General features: G+C 43.8%; 1 protein-coding gene across 6 annotated transcripts in view; it reads right to left on the bottom strand.

Annotated features, from left to right (window-relative positions):
- The window catches only part of AGPAT4 (1-acylglycerol-3-phosphate O-acyltransferase 4), a 122,312-nt gene that overhangs the window by 87,528 nt on the left and 14,199 nt on the right, over positions 1 to 20,585 (bottom strand). The window contains exon 1 of one of the 6 annotated variants that reach the window (XM_088023807.1): positions 3,920 to 3,940. The exons of the other annotated variants lie outside the window; for them this stretch is intronic. The gene's annotated coding sequence lies outside the window, so the exon portion shown is untranslated. Of the gene's footprint in view, positions 1 to 3,919; positions 3,941 to 20,585 lie in introns of those variants that run through there. 6 annotated transcript variants of the gene reach the window in all.

The following is a 20,585-nucleotide window of genomic DNA, read 5'->3' as shown; positions in this document are numbered from 1 at the left end:
AAACAGCTCTTAAAAAGATACTCTGAAGATCAAACACCTTGCACATGGGTTGATTTATTTGTATTCAGCATTTACATAGTGCTTGCTTGCATCAGGCACAGTGTCAACCCTTTAAAATGAATAGTTCCTTGAATTGTCCTAACTCTCTGCGAGGTAGTTATTGCTGTTAGAGAGGAGGGAACCGAGAGCCTGAGAGGTCAAGCCTCTTGGCCAGGGTTCCGTAGCTTCTATGGCTCAGAGGTGGTCGAGGTGGCTCGAGCCCTCCTGCTCAGCCACGGAGCCAGCTCCCAGCTCTGGGGCTCACAGCAGTGCCTGCGTTTCTGGGCCTTCCCTCCTGCTGCCATCTCCGCCTGAGCCCCCCCTCCCCCCTCCACTTCTCATCCTCCAGATCCTGCTCCAACCACGTCTCTTCTTCTGGCAAGCCTGGCCTGCATGAGATCAGGGAGCTCCCCGGCGCGGGCTCCCCCTCCCCAAGCACCTGTACTAAGGTGCCATGCGGTGCTGTTTGCTTTCCTCCACCGCACTGTCGCCTCTCCTGAGGACACGATGACCTTGAAAGGTGTCATTTTCTCCCCAACCATTGGAACAGTCGTTGGAGCTTAATTTGAAATAGATGTATTTGTGGAACACTTTAATGAAGGTGGACAAGGGATGGACTTTGAGATATCAGCAAACACAAATAACCAATGAGGAAGGCAAGAGAACCACAGCATCACACCCCGAGACACACACACACACACACACACACACACACACTCTCTAAAATCAGAAAGAAACTCAAAACATGCATAGCAACCGACTCACAGCCTGGCAGTCAGTCTCCAACCCCAAAATGGCATAATGATAGGACTTTACGGTGCGGCAAATCAAGCCTTGGAGGAAAAGTGTAAAGGCAGGAGGTTCGAATACACTGATGGGAAAATAGATAAAGCTGAGGCCATCATGCACAGCAGCCTGGTGCTCCTAGAAGCAAAATCTCACTGCAAACTTCCCCAGAAAGAGCTCAAACTTTAGGATGAACTCTCTACGGTAATAGCTGGGAGACCCTAGACTTCATTACACTCTTTATTAATAACATCAAAGAATCTATATAATAGTTTCACATCTACTATACCATTTTAAGCCTCACATGAATCTAATGAGATGAGTATTATTATTATCCCATTTTTCGGAATAAGAAACTGAGATGACTCATAAGTTGGGTGATTTGCCTACGGTTGTCACAGCCCATAACTAATCATAGCTCTTGGTGTTACTCCTAAGTTCTTTCTTGTGCACCTGCTTGGGCTGCTTTGCTCCTGGGGTGTGAGCTGGGGCGGGGGGGGGGAGCGTTCTCTTGGGTTGTGCAGAGCAGCCCAGAGAGGACCCCAAACGCAAAAACCAGTGCCGCCTTCAGTGAAGTTCAGAATCACAAGCTATGCTCAGAGTGGGGAATGGGACTTGGTTCTGGCCACCCAGATTGGTTTTGAGGATAGTCTTGGGCAGGAAGACAGATATAAGGTGCATTCTTCCAGAACGTTTACACTTGCTTAGACAATCTGGAAGGTACACAGTATTCCCACATGGTTTCCATGCATTTCTGATGGGGGGAAATGAAAAGTACCCTTAGGCCTGCCTTCTCTGGAGTCAGCTGAGACACCCCACTCTCCCAGAAGCCCTGCTCTCTGGCACAAAGCCAGCACTCTGCAGAGACCCATGCACCACATTTCTGACCTTTCTCAGGCGGCATTTCCCACAGACATCTCCAGGTTGTCAAACTCCTTAAGACACACCCAGTTCTAACATAGTCTGGCTCTCTCTAATGAGTAGGCATTAAGCTGGCAGCCCATTCTCCATGCACTTGACTTTTAGGAGCCACATACAGAGGAGTGATGTACACTGGTTTACAGTTTGGCTGCAGTTATAGGATGATGTTGAATATTCATGTGCTTTATTCACTGTCCCTAGATTAGCCACTAAAAGCTTCCGTACAATCTGGCCAGGAGAAAGATGATTCTTCACTAGGATTCTGGGCTCTAGTATTTGCGGAGTATTTGGCAAGTCCTTTGCTATGCTGACTTAACACTAAGAAAAGGAAGTCAACTGACATTGGAAAGGCAGGGGATGAAATGATGCCTTCCTCAGTCTCTAGTTAGTAGTAGGGTGTTACAAAGAAAATGTAAGATTTTTTTCCTTGTAAAAGACAAAAGATCACCATACCCCCAGGTAAAACCCTTGCTAGTACTGCACGGAGCAGGGGTCTAATGCAATACCGGTGATGGTTAAGGAGAATCACAGGCAGGTGGTCTTTGGGTGGTTTGGTTCTGCCTATACTTCCTCAAATTCCCTTTCTAGATGGGTGTGGTGGCTGAGTGTGGGTTCAATTGTCTGGGTTTGAAGTTCTGCTGCACCTCTTGGTACATGACTACTGGTCATGTATCTTCAGGTAAAGTAACTCTTCCGAGTCTCAGTTTCTCTATCTATAAAGAGGGATCAAGATTCCACGGAGGCAGGACACTTGGGTGGCTCAGTCAGTTAAGCATCTGCCTTTGGCTCAAGTCATGATCCCAGGGTCCTGGGATCGTCGGGCTCCCTACTCAGCAGGAAGCCTGCTTCTCCCTCTCCCACTCCCCCTGCCTGTGTTCCCTCTCTCGCTGTGTCTCTGTCAAATAAATAAATTAAAATCTTAAAAAAAAAAAAAAAAAGGATTCCAAGGAGGCTATTGTTTTTCTTTTTTTTTAACTTAAACTGATTCTCAAATGTATAGGCAAGAGCAAAATACAAGACTAGCCAAGGAATCACTTGAAGAACAAGGGTAGCAGTGCCACGAGTTTGCTGAGCAATTTTATTGACTTAGTTTAGGACTGATTAGTAAAAGAGACACAAGGCTAAACTATTTAAGGAGGTGTCTAGTTGGTGAATATGTGTTGTGTGTCTTAAGTTTATTCCAGATGGAAGTCTGGGGGACCACCCTACCCATACTGAATACAGAAGAGCTTTTTCTGGAATGTGGCAATCAGCCAATTTAGTGCCATACTGCGGAAGGATGGTATAAAGATCTTTCCAGTGGTTAAAGCAGGTAGAGTGAAAATATTTTAAAATATTTTGCCTCTTTCCCTCTCAGATTGGTGACTACCTAGAATGTTAGGGGGAGAACCTTTCCAGTAAATTCACTTCAGTTGTTTATGTGAAGCAAGGAAATGACAAAGAATTTTATTTTTCAGACGATGAGAGCAGTAATTTATGGAGTTCATAAATCAACAAACAACCATGAGGCTGTTGCCCTGTCCTATTTCTGTAAACAGAGATATTTCTTATCATCAAAGGCAATAGTGAAGAACCCATGTGCCTGAAAACCCCAAACTGATATTGCCCGTTATCTCTTTCGGGTTCTTGCACAATGAGGAGTCTGAAGTACCCTTCCCCGACACCCACCCTAGGGACCTGAGCGCTGGCTCCAGGCACGTGAGGTGCAGAATTCAAGCCCAACCCTACCAGGCACTCCCTTCCAACAGGTGTACACAGTGAAACCCGGCCGCAAGCGACCAACACAGGGCATGTTTGAGGAGGGGACAGAGGGAAGGAGTGACGTGATGGGGACTTGAAGCACACACAAGCTGGCTGTGGGTGAGAACAGAAGGGGGCGGGGGCTTGCCAGATATTGAAGCTCAGGCCAATCACAATCCAGTGAGTGAGGGTGACATATAGGAGGAATTGCTGACACAGGAAGACACTTTAAAGAGAAAGCATGGAGAACAGGACAAAATGCCAGGAAACCAATCTGTGTACGTTATTTGAATTTTTCAGAAGGTCGAGTCTGACCCATGAGCTTAATGTACATCACCTAAAAATTACTGAACCAGCATTTTAAGTATAGACGAGAAGCTCCTGTCCCTGGGGCTCGTAATAGGTTCAAGGAGAAGAAGTTACTCCAAATTACCTTTACTTCCCAGCTGCTGATGTTTAGTAGATTTTGAATTTAACTCATCATTTGACAAAGTCTCTGGCAGTTCTTGAAGGCACGTTGTTGCCCATGAGTCTATGTTAAATTGGTTCCCAGCTGTTTGATGGGAGGAGGCTTCTTATTCAATGGAAGGAGTCTCCCTATGTATCACTGGGACCTAAAAAGGTCATTCATACAAGGATGGGAGAGACCTAGGGGTTATGCGTGAGGGATGTTGAATGACCATGAACCACTTGTACAACAGAGGCATTAAACCAGAGAGTACAGGCCTTTGAAGAATATTAGAATATACTGAGTGAAAACTGCTAACAAAGAAGCGTGATTCAGGTTTGTAAAATAATAATGTGTATATTTATATCATTCACATCTCCATCTATTTCTATATTCATGGCCATCTATTAATAGTGGCTAATTTCTGGCGGAAGAATTGTGGTGGTTTCTTTTTTCTCCTCTGCTTTATTATTCTTTTCGCTAATGAGAATGAGACCTTCCCCTTCCCGGGCAGAGAGGTGGATGGACCCATTCCCGGCCTGCCTTTTGGTTCGGTGTGGTCAGATGATGGAGCACAGGTGGTGCACGAGGTGAGAAACTGCAGGCAGCTGATGGAGAACAAGTATGCCGCTTGCAGACTTGAGGAGAAAGGACGGGAGTGTTGGCACCCCCTGGCAGGGTAGCGCAAAGGTGATAATCCAGCCCATGAGCCACAGACAAGGGGAATTCTGCAACGTGGGGCCACCGTGCATCCAAGCACTGGTGCTCGGGAGGGGCAATACAGCACAGCCATTAGAGACCTGGAAAGGCTAAGGGGACCTTTGGAGTCAGGCAGTCTGGCTAGAAATCCAGGCTCAGCCGCTTGACAGCTATGGAAGTCACTTCCTTGTCTGTGAAATCGGAGCAGTACCTTCAACACAAGGTTACTGTGAGGATCAAGGATAATCAAGCATTTGAAACCCTTAGCAGATTGCCTGGAACACGGGGAGTGCCCCAATAATGAGAGAAATTTTCCATGGTTGCAAGAAAATAAGGAGGCAAAGGAGAGCAGCTAAGATATATTACTTTGGCATTTCTGGGAAAGCAGTGAGATACAAATCGACTTAGTTTTTCTTCTCACTCCATATCTAGAGCCTGACATTTTCTTTAATTTACCTTCAAGCGTGTTAAAACATTTCCTCCCCCAACTGTTTTAATTCTAACTCTCCTTTTCCGTGAGTGACTCAGAAATGGGAACCGATGCTTTCACAAAAGCTCACATACGCTTTACCTTTTTAACTCTGGAACAATCTTTCCAGGCGTGGGGATGAAGAAGTGGACCTCAGAATAGGAGAAAGTGCAAGCCAGCAGGATGCTCTCGGCTGCACGGCGTTCCCCACGTGGCTTTTCTAGCCTGGAGGTGAGAGGACATCAAGGAACCGCCGAGCAGCCGTGCGCACAGCAGCCTAGCCCGGCTCCCAGGGACTCCGAAAGCGAGTTCTGTATGGTCAAGCAGATGGCACCATATGCTGCCCAGCCTCCACCAGTGGAAACATAAGCAAATAAAGAAAGCTCGGAATGTCCCCACAAGAGAATTCAAACTGCATCCTCCTCTAAAAAGGCACAGAGAGCTTCAACGTAAAGCATTCAATTAGGCAACAAACAGGAGAACCTCAGTTAAGACTTACATAGTCTGCGTTAGGCAATATTCTGAAACTATGAAATAAGCATGAACTTCAGTTACACTCAGGAAGCGAGAAAGGGGATTAGCTCTTTCACCAGCTTGTTTCTAACGGTCTGGCTTGTTTGTTACATTTACATTACAGCACTGAACCAGGCCAGGGTTTTAGAAGAAGCAGAACTTTCTACGAAAGAAATCAGTCCAAGTGAAATTGCTAAAATAATACCCATGACCAGTTTAGTATCATCACTGAACTCAAACAACCACTTATTTAGGCTCTTTTAACTCCAAACACCACGGAACAGGTCACAGAACAGAGGAGAGAGAAAAGAAATATAAATACTAAGCAAACAAACCAAAACCTATTTTTTACATTCCAAACTAAAATAATACTCCATGCTGAAAGAGATGAGGTCACGTGGGACTCCTAGCCTCAGTGTGAGAACAACCACTTGGGCTTTTTAGAACGACCTTAAACATCTTCACACCACTCAATCTAGTAATTCTAGCTTCTGAGAAAACTCTCTTAAGGACAAAATTAACTTTAGAAAAATTCTCTCTGCACAAAGATATTCAGCGAGCATTATTTATAAGCACCTAAAATTAGAAACTGCTTACATTTCCGACATTAGGAAACAATAAAGTGAATTATGGGAAACCCACACGATTGAGTAGCACTATAATGGGTTTGTAATAAAATGAAATATATTTTCAATACGATATTACAAGAAAAAGGACCCAAAATCAAAATAATCACAACTTTAAAGTCAAGTACAGAAAAAGTACTAGAAGCAAAGAAAGCCTTAGGAAAACACTAACAGCAGTTGTCTTTATATACACCCCCCCCCCCCACACACACACACTTAGCCGAGTCAGCCAACCTGGAGCCTGGGCTTGGCCTGACTACTGTTTCAGCACCTTCTTCCTTAGGAAGAAATTGAGTAGGTACGCTCTAAAGTCCTTTTACAAATCGAACAGTCTCTGGTTCTAATACAGAAAACTGATGGAGTTTCCTGTTGTTTCAGTGGGGTCTCCTCAACAGTGATTAAGGGGATCCAGCTCCTTCTCGCTTCCTCAGCTCGCATGGACAGAGGGGCTCTCAAAGAGGCGCAGTTAAGCCAGATGAAAGGGAAAGGGAAACTACAGGGATTGGCAGAGAGCAGCTCGGACTAAGCTAACGTGGGGCTAGCTGGTGAATCTGTCTCTGGACCAGTATTTTCAGTCGTCTGGGCAGAGAATGCCCAGGGCCAGTAGTGGCCCCAGAGGAAAGGGACATGGATGTAGTCCCAGGGGAAATGAGTGAGGTGTGTTCCGTTCTTGGAACAGTCAGATTCTGCCTTCTCTGTGAGGTTGAATGGATCTAGCAGAGATCTCCAAGAGGGCAGCAACTAACTTGTGGAAGCCTGAGGCAGCCACTTAGCACTTAGTCCTGACAAACAAGGATAAATTTAGTTTTTGGATTCCTGAGAGTTAGACTGGCCCAAGGCCCAAAACAAAACAGGAGAGAAAGTGTTCTAAACCGAATTTAACTGCCTCTGGGACCATCTCTAACTAAAATAACCCTCAATTAAAAAATCATCCTCATCTAATGGTTCGGCAGAAGCCTATTAAAATGAGCTTATGTTAAAATTTGATGGACCAGTCCTCTGCCCAATACCCCTGTACCGTACATGATGTCCGTTAAAACAAACCAAGCTCCGAAGAAGTCATAAATCATACTCAACGCTGTCCTTACATCCTCTGATAAATAACCCCAAGCCTCTCTCTCTGAAGTCTAATTTTAGGATGATAAAAACTTACGTCTATAGAAAATCGAGGCTTCTAAGTTTATATTTCATAGTCGGTTCTGAGTAGCTTATAGGAGAAAAAGACATTCTGAAAAGCTTTTCTGTCTAATCCAAGGAGACTAAGACTCAGAGGCAAACACAGATGGATAACCTAGGTAACGTTTTCTTTCTGGAGGAAAGAACAGAGATGGAAGGAAATTAAGTTAGATAACTCTGAGGCCTTTTGGAGACGTATCGAGTCCAAGCTGAAAACATCCAGAGTTAAACAGGAGATTTTCTGAGTAGTAACCGGTGCAGCGGGATCCCCACATGAAATGTTTCACACACATTATGTCATTCCCTGTCACAAAAGCCCACCATGGGAGGTATCGTTACCCCCACCTTACGGATGAGGAAATGGGGTTAGACTAGGGAGCATGCAAAGGTGAAAGAGTGAGTAAATGTCTGAAACCCAGGCTCGTGCTCTGCCCGCTACCATGCCGCTGTTGACACAGGAAGCCCGAGGTAGCTAGACCTCACATGACCTTGGGCCTTCAGAGCACCATGCCGTATTTCAATTCACGGTCCCATGTCTGACATTGGGGTGATCCTGAGCTGTGAGCGACCGCCCTGCCAGTCAGTCCCACACAGCGTCAGTCACACCTTCTTTCCAGAGCACTGTCTGCCGTTTCTAAACCCCGATCCCACTCTCCCATGGTCATGGGGTGTGGGGGCTCTGGCCTCACAGCATGCGTGGTCTCTGGGAGCCACCTGCCTTGGGGGGGGGCCTTCCCAACCGCCAAGAGTGTGTGAACTATTTTGCTAGATGCTCCGTGGAAAATGCGTCATGTTAAATGATGTTCAATTTCTGGAAGTTTCCCAAAAGTCCAGTATCACGAAACCAAAAACTGACACGAAATGAGGACAACTAATCTTCCAAACGGGGAAGCATCGACATTCCCGCTTTAAATAAGAAGATTTCCAATTAATAAGGAAAACTTTTCAGAGAGAGAAGGGAAGCAGGACGGATGTTTGAATGGAAATTGTTGGCCTTTCCAACGGTTGCCGCTGTGGGGTGGCGGCCGTCCGTCAGTGCCACACCTGTGACGGGAGACCTGTGTGGAAATACGTGGAAGCCAAGGACTATGCGGGGCAGTTACCCCCTCAGGTCTCTCCAAGGTGGGGAAATGGCCCAGGACCAGCTCTGGGCCTCCAGAAGCAGGCGTGAGGCAGATGCAGCACTGGCTGGCACCAAAAAAAACAAAAAAAAGAGAGCTTTATTCAGTATATAAACCACCTCCTACTCTAGTCCTACTGTCACCAAGGCAACGTGGTCAGGCCTGCGGTCTTCCAGTGCCCACTTCTCTCCTTCCCACGCGGGCCGTGACAAGTCGTGCGGCCAAGCCCGCCAAGGATAGCTCCGCGGGCAGACACTGGGTTCAAATCCCCACTTACTGTGTGACCTTGGGCTTCTCATCTCAGCCTCAGTTTCTGTGTCTGTGTAATGGAGGTTAATAATCCCCTCCTTTCAGGAATGGTGTGACGCTTACCTGCATGAATGTACAGAAAGAAAGCGCCCGGCGCTGGCCCACACGAAGGAGCTCCTTAGTACAAGCCCGCTGGCTGGCACTCCCGGGCTGCCTGGAGTGTCTCCTCCTCCTTCGGCTGCTTTGCCCACGACCCCAAACCATCTACCATCTTTTCCTACTAACCTTTCCACCGTGGTTCTCACCATCAGTTTCTCCTGTTGGTTTTACGCAATCTCTACACCCAGCACGGGGCTCGAACTTACAAACCCTGAGATCAAGAGTTGCACGCTCTACCACTGAGCCAGCCAGGCGCCCCTCTTCTGTTTGTTTTAATAAGATTCGCTGTCCGGGCATTTTTTTTGACATCCACACAATCCGGGATGACCCTGAGGTGAAGTGATTTGTAAGACCCCCACAGCCCACTCACAAGTTTTAATTAAGTGATTTTGTCCCCATTCCTGTCCTAAGGTAACACTGTTCAAAATCACTGATTCTGGAGGCTCTCTTCAGTTAGTTAGCTATCTAAACTGCAGGGAAGAAATAAGTTGAACATCCGATACGGATTTTGCCTTTACGATGCTGTAGAGAAATAAAAAGTGGTATTGACAAGACCAAGACCATGATCATCTTGGTGCCCTCTGAACGTACCAGTATTTCCCGGGAGCCTCGCAATAAGGAGCTGAGGACACAACTCTGGCGATATGGAATATGTTAAGAATAAGCAGATAAAAGGTGTGTCTGCATCCACCAGGAAGCAATTTGCAGGGGGCTGACTTCTGAGCCGGGTGAGGTTGGGGCCAACTTCCTGGTGCAACTTAGGTCACCAACAAATCATGGTGCCTAAATTTTTTCATAAAATCTGACCTTTAAGATTTCAAAATCAATCAAAAACAAGTAATAATGGAAAGCCTTTAATATACGGCAAAATTTAAAACTTTGTTGGACATTTCCTTAAACGTATTTTATAATTTAATAATTTTATTCTCCATACCCCTTGGGGGAGGGGGTACAACCCTAATCTCTTCAGTATTTAGAAGCTCTAACCTTTAAGCAGGCTCCAGTTTGGCCCAACGACCCCACATGGTCTGGGAGGGGCCAGGTCAGGAGACCGTGGGGCTATGAGTACTGAGTCACCAGAGATAGCCGAGACATTCTCTGGCATTGGTTTTCCAGTAACGTCGATAAGATCACACAGATCTCTTCACTTATTCTGGCCTAGCCCCCCTAGTCTGTCTGGGTCAACGGCTCCTTCAAGAATGATGACTCTTCGCCATTATGCACAGGACGACACTGTCTGTGGCCATGGGAACAGGGCCTGTAACCAACAAAGGTCACCAGCCTCAGACAAATGGCCCAAATGCCAGTCCTGGGGAGGCTCCAAGTGTTAGCTATGAAGTGATAAAGCCAAGAAGATGTGAAGTGATAGTAGCCAAAGCTTGAAGGCTATGTAACAAAACCACATGCACATGGGATTCTCTTCCACACAACAGCTAACCTGGTGCAAACATAGACTAGGGGGTGCTACGTTGATTGGGAGCTTATCTTGCATTGGCTTGTGTCAATTGGATTAGAGCCCACATGACTCCAGCGGGGGTCAAAGACAGAAGTATAGAGAGGGAAGCACCAGTGTTGACTTGGGTCTGGGTTGGACTCTTGACCATCCACGTGTCTGCATCAGCTTGACCACTCGGCCTCCAGGAATGTCAGCTTCCTCTTCTGTCAGTGGAATATGACCGACTGCCCTCACCACGGGTAAGGGCGGTGGGAGAGTTCATTGAGGTAAGGCGTGTTCGCGGGCTCTGTCGAGCCCAACTTTATGGCTCAGAAAATGGGACATGGGGCTGCTTCTCCACATGCTGTCAACCATGGTGCTTCTGATTCGTAGAAATGGCCATGGCATTAATCACCTGGGGTTTCGAGCAGGGAGTGGAGCTTGGAGGAGGCACTCTGCTGGCACCGTCATTATCGGTGGGGCTCGTTGTGTGTGTTGGGGGAGGGTTCCACGAGGGTCTGCTCAGGGGAACTAATTTTGGGTGAAGTGAGCAAGTGGCCTTTTTCTTCTGTGTCTCAGGCACCAGTGAGTGGGCTCTTTTCTCTGACGGATCCCTCTCTGTTCTCCCCACTGTTCCTTGAGTGCCCTTGATCCTTGGGTTCTGGAGGTTGGAGGCCCTGTTGTTGCCAACTCTTCCTTTTCTGGTAAGGAGTATGTGGAAGGTAGGAGATCAATAAGGCTAGATTTTAAATCTTTCATTTCTTTGATTTTCATAAAGGGACGTCAATGAACCCAGGCAATTTCCCTGACTTGATACATGCATAATGGACCCGAAGAGAGACTTATTAGAAAAGAAATGCACTCAAATGCTTTCCTGACATGAATCATTTATTGAAGACAGAATTGCTGGCTGTGAGGGCCCAAAATAAGTTGACTTACAGTATCCTTGTTTCTAGAGAGGTCTGAAATATGACCACAGAATATTGAAGTACTCAGACAGGAACGATGCTTTTGGGGTCATGGCGGACTTGCTATTCCTCGAAAAGTTTCATTAATAACAACAGTGATAAACCATGAAGCAGAGCCTCCTCTCCTTTTCTTTTTCTCCTCTAGCCACAAAGCTCAGGAACAGAGGATGCTTGGGGTGAGGGCAGTGATGTTCTTTCCAACTTCTGTTAGGTAGAATCCGGGACAGGTATTCTTGGATCTGTGCAAACATTCATTAATCCATTGATAGCTTTATTCATTCATTTGGTTGTCAATGAAGCCACTCATTCATCCATTCAGTTAAAGATTCATTGATTCATATTTATTGGTATAACTTTATACCATTGCATTAGCCCTCTGAAGGTAAGCACAGGGGATTCTTACAGCGCTCCTTTCTGTGTCTTACGTGGGTCAGTACTATGCACAACAAATTACAGCACTTACTGAGTAATATGTCCAGGCCCAGGATGAACCCCCACCCCATCCACTTCTTACAGAATAAATAGAAGCTCAATAAATGTTGATCCAATCTGAATCTCTAGATGACCTAATATAATTTGATCTTCATACCAATAACTCTGAATCGTCAAAAGCAAAATGCAAAAGCAATAGCATGAACTGACAACGTCCTAGATTTCTTTCCCATTACAATAAGCACAGGGCAGATGACCCAACAATTTATTCTCCTTGCAAAAGCTATGCAGATAACCCCCCATGATTGTTCCCTAAGCCATCACGTTGTGTAACAAGCATGGAATCCTCTTCTATAAATGCTGAAATTGCATGAGGCAATATATATCAAACTGACATGAAAACAACTAAAATGAAAGCAAATTACCTACTTAAACCCCATCAGGGGAGCTCAGATATTGGTTGGGGACCAGAGTGGACTGGTTTTGTTTGTTTGTTTATTTGTTTGTTTGTTTTGGTTTTGTTTTGTTTTTAAACAAAGACTCTTCTATTAAAACGCAAATCTAAAAAATAAAAATACAAAAATAAAATACAAATCTGATAGAAGTAGAGGAAATTATGCTCACTATCTAAGTCACTTGGCCGTAGTCATGGAATATTTTTAAAGATAATTTCCCCCCATTATAACAGTAATTCACATTCATTATATAGGATCTGTAAAGTTCGAAAATGTAGAAATTTTAGCACCTATAACCATCACTGACATTTTGGTTTATTCTCTTTCAGTCTTTGGTGAATGCACAGACTTTTTTTTTCTTTGCTAGGTACCACCATTGCAGAGGCCTTTTTGTTTTTTTAAATATAGTTGAGCTCTCAGGTTCAATCAATTTCATATGTCCTTTTCTTAAGCTTTAGTGAGATCATTTTCAATGTCCATATAACACAAGATAACTCTTCTAGTACTTATACTGGGCATATCATAATTATCTTAATGCCTCATTGTTGTATGTTTAGACTTCTTTTTGCCTTTTTAATAATAAATAAAGCAATGATTAATAATTTGGGGAGTAACTTTTCTTCTGATTTTTCACTTATTTCCTTAGAATAAATAGGATTTCTGGGTTCAAGGAGCAAATGGTTTAAGGTATCTGGCAAATATCACCAAATCCGTTTCCAAAAGGTTTGTAGTTATTTATGTTCTTTCCAGCAAAATACAAAAATACCCATTTCCTCACATGTCTGTCAACAATAAGAATTCTCACTTAAGAACAACAAAAACCAGGGGCGCCTGGGTGGCTCAGTTGGTTAAGCGACTGCCTTCGGCTCAGGTCATGATCCCTGGAGTCCCGGGATCGAGTCCCACATCGGGCTCCCAGCTCAGCAGGGAGTCTGCTTCTCCCTCTGACCCTACCCCCTCTTGGGCTCTATCTCACTCTCTCTCTCTCTCTCTCTCTCTCTCAAATAAATAAAAAAATAAATAAAATCTTTAAAAAAAAAAAAAAGAACAACAAAAACCAGACTCCCTCTTCATACACTAAAAGTGTGTCTCATTGTTTTAATTTGCATTTTTCAGGGTGACAAGTAAAGTTGGATATTTTTTAACATTCATTAAACTATAGCTTTTTCTTCCTGACTTGCCTGTTTATCTATTGCCCATTTATCTCTCGCATATCGATTTTCATAAGCTCTTCCTATATTAAATAGAATAACATCTTTCCTATTCCATTTAGAAGGACCATTTTTTTCCAGTTTGCTCTTATTTTTAGCTCATTGGAGCTTTAAATTATTAAGAAGAACTATGATTTCTTTCATAAAATTTGAGCTTAGAGAATTCGTCCTTCTACCCTTCCTTTTCATCCTGCAGAAAACATATGTTACTGTTTTTCCATAACTAATGTTTATTCTTATTTGATCTGACATTTGTTTTTGTCTCTGATAATCTGTGAAGATCTAAATGGATTTATTTCCAAATACTTAACCAGTTGTATCCAAGGCATTTAGGGAAAGATCCTCCCTATTCCCTAAATTCATACTACAATCCCATCCCTTAAATATAAATAAACAGAGAAAAAGTGAACTATAGGGATCAACACTGCAACTACTCATTGTATAGATGAAACACTGGCCATTGAGAGAGTCAGGTGACTGGCCCCATCACCCACGAGGGTAGGGACAAAGCTCTGAGCACTCTTTCTTCCCTGGCTCTCCACCCAGTGCTGTTTCCTCTCTCAGAGGCAGCAAATCTTACTATGTATTACAGACCAGCCTTTACCAATCACTAGTTACGAATCCACAGGAAATCAGGAAGCTGTACCTTGGCGCTACATTCATGCTAACATAATCCCAGATGGGAATGAGGGAAACCAAGGTGGATGCAGGAGCCACTGCCTGGGCCTTACTGTTCCCATTCAAAGATCCAAGAAGTACTCTCAGTACTCGTCAGGGTCCTGCTGGCTCTGACATTGTACTTACCCACCTATAGGATGGTTTCTGCAGAAGAAAAAAAAAAGCAGAAAGGAAAATAGTTCACATTTGTAAAAGGACACATTACCAGTTAGAGATTAGGGAATGGAAACCCTAGCACAGCAGGGAGCTTTAGTTGTCTTAACTGGTGCATCTCAAGAACCCAGAGCAGGAACGCATCCAAGAATAGAGGGGACAGCAAAGCCTCACAAGGCCTCTGGGCCACTTTCCGCTGAAGGACCAACAGCCTTGGACACAGTGAACCTGCCAGGCTTCCTGGGACACGAGCAACCGCAGGGCCTCGTGGGGCACAGGCAACCGCAGGGCCTCGTGGGGCACAGGCAACCGCAGGGCCTCGTGGGGCACAGGCAACCGCAGGGCCTCGTGGGACACAGGCAACCGCAGGCCTCCTGGGACACAGGCAACCGCAGGGCCTCGTGGGGCACAGGCAACCGCAGGGCCTCCTGGGACACAGGCAACCGCAGGGCCTCGTGGGACACAGGCAACCGCAGGCCTCCTGGGACACGGACCCACAAGGCATCCTGGGACACAGGAAAAATTGAAGGGAGTCACGGGCAGCAGCCAGTGACTGAGTCAGGTCCACCAGGAGGGGAGAATTCTTTTTCCAACCCAGACACTTGTTTGGTGGTTATTTTTGGAAACAGTAAATTGAAGTTCCACATTGTGAATGCCCAGATTTAAGGAACTACGTAAGAAACTCAATGGATTCTTTGTGCCCCGATTAAACCAGACTTTAATTTTACCTCTGCTTTTAGGTTATGAGCTCCTTCAGTGTCAGGGACCAGATATATCATAAATGAATTAGAAATAATTTTGAATTACAAATGAATAAACAGAAAATAATTATAAAATAGTAAGGGGAAGCACCAGCAGTTTTGTTTCTTCTCTGAGTAAATAATTATGTTGTAACAGAAAGACTTAGGAGGGCTAGGAAGAACAACAACGAGAAAGCATATTTAGTGACAAAAAGATGTTTACAATATGCACAATCAACAAAAATACGTATGGCAGGAGACAAATTGTGTAAGATAAGAAAAGTGTATCTCTATACTTAGGAAATAGTCTGGGTGATAAGCCATCAAACTTTTTTAAATTTCTGAAATATTTTAAATATACAAAACATACAAAATGTTCTACCTTATTGATATTTAGTCATGTTTGCTTTGTGTTTTTGTTTTTATTTTTAAGATTTTATGTATTTATTTGACAGAGCCAGAGAGCACAAGCAGGGAAGAGGGAGAGGGAGAAGCAGGCTCCCCGCCGAGCAGGGAGCCCGATGCGGGGCTCGATCTCAGGACCCTGGGATCATGACCTGAGCCGAAGGCAGATGCTTAACTGACTGAGCCACCCAAGCGCCCCGCTTCGTGTTTTTTTTTTAATGAAATAATCTATTATAGATATTGAAGCCACTTCTCCAATCTGAGGTTGAAATTCATGTGTTTTCTTCTGTGTCTATTCTTCTACTGTATATATCTGTATTCAGAGACAATATATAAGTTTTTAGTTGCAAAGATGGATATAAATAATATTTGAATCCTTTTATGATTTCCTTTCTACACTCACTGTTTTTTGAAATGTTATGCTGGATATCCAGTTTAGTTCTTTTAAGTGCAGAAAAGTATTCTTTTGTATGACTATATCAAAAATTAATGTATTATCATATTGATGGACATTTAGGGCATTTCCAGTCTTTTTCTCTATTACAGACGATGCATTCACGACCTCTGGAATTGGAATGTGGAATTTTATCTCACAGCTTTTCAAAATGGTTGGACAATTAACACTCTAGAAGGATGTTCTGAGTTAGAGATAATGGAAAATAGTAATTTTCTTCTTTATGCTGGTAAATACTCCCGATAGGAGAGTGTTGGGGTAATGCATTACCCTACTAGGGTAATGTATTTTAGTTGTAAAAAAAAAAAAGAGTTCAAACTTTTGCACCACACTTTTCAGATTACTAAGTGTGTTGTGCATTACTTGGTAATGACGATGCTGTCTGATTTATCAGTGTACCCATTTTATAGATAAGGAAATGGAGGCTCAGGGAAGTTCTATGATTTATTTAGTTTGGGCCTCCAGTTTCCTTTTCTATCATTCCCATCGACCTACTCCACAAAACTATGGGGGTGAAAAATAAGACAATTGGTTTGAAATTCTACAAAATATTATAAGGTGATTTATATACATGTACAATTCATTGGTTATCTTTTTTTCATGGTTATGTCACTCCTCTGTGCAGAGTTAGAAATACCTAAATATCAGGGAATATGGGGGACAATACGTTCTTACAAAACTTCCAGGTACCATTTCAACAGGTCCTTCCCACGGACAGAAGTATAGTTTAGCAATGGTTAATTGCTGGGAGACTTACTCCTTTAATCCTTGATCTAAGCTTTATTCAAACAGTAATTTAACTCTTAAAGATCGGTAAATAACTCAAATGAGAGAACAAAAAATGGATTCAATACAGAAAGCAAGTGCTTTTTGGTTTCAGATAACACTCTTCACGGGACTTCCTACTTTCTAAGAAAGCAAATCCTGGCAGAGTGGAGAGCTCAGGAAATACAATGCCTGAACTCAAAAAAGCTGGTGTCCTAAAACTGTTCAGAGAAAGGCACACACTGCTGCACCTGGCTGGCTCAGTCCATAGAGCACGCGACTCTTAGTCTCAGGGTCATGAGTTCAAGCCCCACGCTGGGCATGGAGCCTACTTAAAAAAAAAAAAGAAAGAAAAAAGTAAATAAAAATAAAAATTCTAAAAAATAATAAGAAGAAAGAAAGAAAAAGGCACACGCTGCTGAACACACCCAACAAACCATTCTTACTATCCTGAGGGCAGTACAGAGGTACATCAGGTTGGACAGGACACAGCCCTGGTTCCCTCATAAAACCCTATGTAATCACCACTACAGGAGCAAAACCAACAGCCCTTCCGATAGTTGCTTCTTTATTCCTTCCCTGTGGTATCTCATGCATAAAATTCTCCTGCGTCAGGTCTCTGATAACATGTTGAGATAGGCCTGACTAGCAAAGGGACTTGGCTTTGAAGGTCTGAGACATCTATGCAAAGGATCCTTGTTTCCTTAGCGCCCGAAAGATTTTAGGAAGTGAATGAAAAGCACCCGGCTTTGAACAGAGTTCCCATATGATCCCCAAATTCCAGTCCTAGGTACGTGCCCCAAAGAAATGAAAACATGAAGTCCGCCCAAAACATGTATGTGAATGTTCATAGCAGTATTGTTCATAATAGCTAAACGATGTAAAGAGCCCTAATGTCCATCCAGAGCTGCATGGTCCAACAAAATGGTGTGTATCCACACAATGGAACATGACTCAGCCACAAAAAAGAATGACTGATACATGCGACAACATGGGGGAACCTCAAAAACATTACACCAAGTGAAGAAACCGGAAGACCACATACCGTATGGTTCTGTGTATATGAAAGTCCCGGAATAGGCAAATCCAGAGACAGAAAGTAGACTAATGGTTGTCCAGGGCTGCAGGGGAGGGGAATAGGGAGTGATGGGTACGGGTTTCTTTCTTTCTTTCTTTCTTTCTTTCTTTTTTTTTTTTTTGAGGTGATGAAATGTTCTAAAAGTAGATAGTGGTGATGACTGCACAACTCTGAATATATCACAAACCACTGAGTTGTTCACTTGAATGGGTGGGCTTTATGGTATGAATTTTATCTCACAGCTTTTGTTTAAAAAAGCAAAACAAACTCCTGGCCCTACAGATGACAAAACATAAGCACCGTCGGCTTTCATTCTACTTGTGATATAATCACACAGGTCCTGACATTGTTGAAAAAAGAAGGAATGGTGAGTCCTTATAAGGGAAGAACGAGGGGAATTCAGGCCTGCAGGAAAAAGGCACCCTCCCCTCACCCAGGGAACAGAACAAGACGGCGGTGCCCAGGCCTGCTTGTGTGATGTGAGTGCCCACCAGAACGCCGTCAAGATGTAGACTGTATCCTCCAAAGCTGGATGATGTCTGTGACACTAAGCCATAAATAAAGGAAGGATGGGACCTCACCTTCGATCCTAAGCAAAGCTTGTAGGCAAAGGCTATGAGGATATTTACTACCCCTAAGTCTTCCAGTCAGTCTCAAAGAGCAAAGGGAAATCAGCCCTAGGCATGCATGCCAACAGAAGCCGTTGTCATCATATAGGATAATTAGGCTCCATGCTTTAGAGAAAATTTTCATCGGGTCAAAAGTTTTGAATACCTGAGACTGAATACTCTGTTTATGTTCGTTTCTATCAATGCGACCCACTAAAGTACATAATAGACTATATTTGCTATAGCAGACTCACCGTGATTAAATTCAGATGAAATTTCAGGGCTCAAATATGCAAAAGAGATTCTACTAGAACTATAAAGTCAGCTGCCCTTTAACGGCCAAACGGAGCAGAAGCTGACAACGCTTGCCAGGAGCAGGACTCCATGAGGCAGGGCTGGTGTCTGGTGGCTTACCCCGTCCCCCAGGAACCAGCACGGAGCCTGCACGTAGTAGACACTTTCGGAAAGAGTTTGTGAATGAAATCTGGTGAGTTGCCAAAAGCTTCACTTGTTAATGAAATCAGTGGGGAGATAAATAATTGAGTAGAAAAAGTGGGTTCATCAATTTGCAACATTGAAATTTGTACATTTTTTGGTTGGAAGACAAATGAACCAGGATAGAAGTCAGGAATTTAAGTCCCCTGTTGTCCAGTTTTAGACTGGAGAGACTTGCTCTTCTCCCAGAGTCAGAGCTGTTAACTTGATCAACCTACAGAGTCCAATTCAAAACATCTGCTGCGCTATTCTGAGAGACAGAGAGAGAGAGACACTGTAGGCCACGGACGGGTGGAGACAGCTCGCCTCACTCTTCCTCCAAGCCCTTCCTATGGATGTTCGGATCCCTCAAGTGTGATCCTGGGGGTAGGGATGAAGTAGCAAGGAAAACGGGACTTATTTCTTTTTTTTTTTTTAAAGATTTTATTTATTTATTTGAGAGAGAGAATGAGAGAGAGAGAGAGAGAGCACATGAGAGGGAGGAGGGTCAGAGGGAGAAGCAGACTCCCCGCTGAGCAGGGAGCCCAATGCGGGACTCAATCCCAGGACTCCAGGATCATGACCTGAGCCGAAGGCAGTCGCTCAACCGACTGAGCCACCCAGGCGCCCCGGGACTTATTTCTAATCCGTACTTTGCATCAGGAATAAAAGTGGTAAACTTAAAACTGATGGATGCTGAAAACCACATATCGCCCCCCCCAGGTGAGTGAACAAACAAGACACAGTCTAGCCATACAATAAAATAATGCCCAACACAACAAAGGAACAAACTACAGACCCGTGTAACACATGGACAGACCTCAAAAAAAACTGCTAAATGAAAGAAGCCAGACACAAAACACTATATAGTGAATTTTTCCATCGATATGCAGCTCCCATATAAGGTAAACCATAGAAACAGAAGATGGATTGCTGATCACCTGAGGCTACAGGGACAAGTGAGGATCACATGCATAGGAACGAGGCACCTGCTGGGGGTGATCGAAAGACTCTACGCTGGACTTTGGTGAGCATTGCACAACTGTATAAACTTCCCAATTCATTGAACTGTACACTTAAAATGGGTGAATTTTATGATTTGTAACGTAGATCTCAAAAAAGCCATCCAAAATTAGACGAATGAATAGAAGAAAGAAATTAAAAAAAAAAAAGGTTGACTTCCCAACAATAAAAAAGAATGACAAGCCAATTCTTTGAAAATGAGCAGTCGATTTAAATGAATTTTCTTCATGGAAATTAAAAAGGAATGTGGGCAGGAATGAATGAGAAAGAGGTGTAAAACAGAAAAAAGGAAAGAGCGTGAGTTCCATCTTCTATTTCATAGTGGAAATAAAAACAAGCCTGTTTTTGTTGTCCCGTTAGCTGTTGAGTCCAGCTGGTCTCCCAGCCCCCAGCTTCACTATCATATACACAAAGATGTTAGCATACATTCTGTTGTATTTTTTACTTGAAAAATAAAAAATAACACCTCTGCTCCACCATGTTCCCAGTTGACTCACCCAATAACGGTACCAACAAAATAAGTTAAGTCAACTCAGCATCATTTAGCTTTAGTGGCTGCACGCTGGCTCCTGTGATTATTTATTAGTTACTAAACTGAAATATCTGGGACAAGTCCTACATACCAGCATAAAGGCTCGAGTATTTACATCTCCCGACTTTGGGAAACAAGGAATTTTACTTGTCTCCCGTCTTAATGATACACGCCCCATGAGATCACCAAGATCGACAATGCCAATTCAGAGGTGAAAACTGTAATTTC

Source organism: Eumetopias jubatus, unplaced genomic scaffold (assembly GCF_037043125.1).
Source record: "Eumetopias jubatus isolate StellerSeaLion01/CBP00866 unplaced genomic scaffold, mEumJub1_p1.0 scaffold_6, whole genome shotgun sequence".
Lineage (NCBI taxonomy): Eukaryota > Metazoa > Chordata > Mammalia > Carnivora > Otariidae > Eumetopias > Eumetopias jubatus.
This window is presented reverse-complemented; position numbering and strand designations above follow the sequence as displayed.